Genomic DNA, 2,709 nt, shown 5'->3' with positions numbered 1-2,709 from the left:
TTGAATAAGAGTAAGAGAACAGGGTGAATTTCACTTTAGAAATTTCATGGAAGCACCACCCAGGTGAAGAGACCTCTTTTTAAACATATCTCCTCCTGGTCATGCTCTGTGACAAACTTGAAAGACCAAAATTTATCCAAAGAATAAAGGCTTGAATGACTCAAAGACCAATGGAGAAATGAATGGTGAACACAGTAAGCTACAACATATTTTCAATGGTGACCTATGTTCAAGGACAGATATAAGGGATCATTGAGGAAATTTGTGTTATAAAAAGGAGGTGACTCAGGTGTGTGGCAAGAGAAGAGATGAGCAGACCAAGTGCTCCACTGGTATTTCAGAAATGATGACTTTTTTAGATGCCAGAAATGTAGATGAAAGTCTTTGATTCCTGGAGTGACTCCACTTTGGAGAAACTTATACAAGAGCATGAAGGAGAATTATACTCAGTGAGAAGGCATGCATGGGTTGTAGTCTCCACCAATGTAAGAAATGTCCAGGTTGATGAGACCATAGCTAAATAATTAATCAAGAATCACTTATTAAGTGCCTACCATGGGAGTCCATTGAAGTATTGAAGTCCTGGGTAAAGTCTTGGATGTAGGTATTGAGAAATGGTAGTGGTACCAGAAAAAAAAAGCAATCCCTCAAACCAACCAACCAACAAATAATTAAATGGTTTTTTAAGTTAAAATCTATAAGGTTAAAAGTTTTAAACTTTTATTAACACACAATGAAAACTATTATCAATTTTATTATATTATCAATCAATATCTTTAAAGCCCATTATCCTTTGCTTGTACTTTAAAAAAAAATCTAGATAGTCACAGTCAATTTATTGCTGTTCCGGTTCTGTTATGGGTTTCCCCATGTTTTTGAAATTTATTTATTGCTTTTACAATGACACAATATTCCATTAATGAATATAACAATTTGTTAAGCTACTCTAATTTTTGGACATGTAAGTTGATTTGAGTGTGTACATTTAGGTGGCTGCTTAAGGCATGGGTCTGAACTATAAGAAACTCCCTCTTCCCCCTCTTTATCATAGAGGGTCATTGTGGACTTGGGGGTGGCAGAGAGGTTTTCCTGTTTCTGGCAGAGAAAGGCTGTTCTATTCCTTTTCTTAATAAAACAAATAAGCGGAAGATTTTTCTCACCCAAAAGATTTAAGTTTGATGAAGGTCTCTGCCAGGATTTGCTATGTTATAGAATGGTGAGGCAGGCCAGGAGCTTTATAGGAGACTGGGAGTAGCTGGGAGTCACCTAGAAAATGGAGTCCATGTTTACATATGTTCTGAAAGTGGGTAATACCACCCCTTAGGGGGTCCTGGAATGATTGGCAGGGTGAAGGGGATGGTAGTAGCCTTGGGTGAAACTGGGGGGGCATTGAATAAAAATAAGGGAGCAGTAGAAGTATAAGGAAAGAAAAAAGACAAGAAAATTTTGAAAAACTGTACATTTCATCTGTTGTGTAATGGAGTTAAAGTTGTAATGATTACATTATTTTCCAAATAAATACCCAAAATGCAAGTTATAATCGGTCAGTGGTCAAGTCTGCCAACCAGGTCTTAACAAGCATGTATTTACAGGAGAGCAGGTCACTAGCTGGGGGAAGTCTAGCCTGCATCAGCAGGAATATGAGTATAATGATTTGTTTACAATATGATACTATATGGTTATATGATGCAATATTGTATCATCAAAATTTCAGTGCAGGAAAACCTCACAAATTTACAATAAATTATTAAATTTAAGATGTATCACTTTAAAAAAATTTATATTTTTTTGAAATGACACAAATGACACAAAGTCGATTTCCAGGGAGGTGCTAAGTAATTATTGTTTGAAAAGAGGGTGGTAGGTCAAATAAGTTTGGGAACCTCTGTGCTACATCAGCAGGGAAAATAGGCAATTCTTGACATAGACTCCCATTCAATAACCCTAGAACTCACAGGAACTGATGGTCACACCAATCCCTGTCCTGTGGCTAACATTCCTAGTTGTCCTACATTAATAGGATCCCCATTTTCAAACTAATTGGTTCATTAATCTGCCACCCCAGGGATGGTACCAGTTATAGAAAAAGTGCTAATTACAGTAAAAGCCATAGGTCTCCTCAAAAAGGAATGTAAAAGAGACACTTGATGTACAATATATATCACATGTAGGACGGATAGATACTTTACTCCCAAACAAAATACAATGACAAGCAAAAGAGAACCTTCACGTACATTAACTGATCAATTAGAACAGAATTCAGTGACTTCACTACTGGTATAATCTATTGGGAGACTAATAGTTAAGCCTCAAGAAGACAACACAGTTTTTCTGAGTCTTCTCATTAGTCAGTTAGTCTCTACCAGGCATCATCTCGTTAATTCCTAGTACAAGCTGCCAATACTACAAGCCAGACTTGGTCATTCTCTCCAGTATAGATGCTTCCCTGCTACTATACTACCATTACTGTAGCAGATATTGTTGCCACCACTTAAAATCTCCAGACCTTTCAAAACACACAAGGTCATCTACTAGAGAAAAGGGAAAATATAGGAGAAGTCATCAAGGACCACATGTGGAAGCCTGCCTAATTGAGTCCTTATTCCATACAGGGAACAGTGATAGAGTTACAATTATATTGGAATATAGAAGGATGTTCCTTCTTCACTTTTCATGGAATCATATCTTGCCATCTAGAGAACTGCAACC

The sequence above is a fragment of the Notamacropus eugenii genome, chromosome 6, assembly GCF_028372415.1.
Source record: "Notamacropus eugenii isolate mMacEug1 chromosome 6, mMacEug1.pri_v2, whole genome shotgun sequence".
NCBI lineage: Eukaryota > Metazoa > Chordata > Mammalia > Diprotodontia > Macropodidae > Notamacropus > Notamacropus eugenii.
This window is presented reverse-complemented; position numbering follows the sequence as displayed.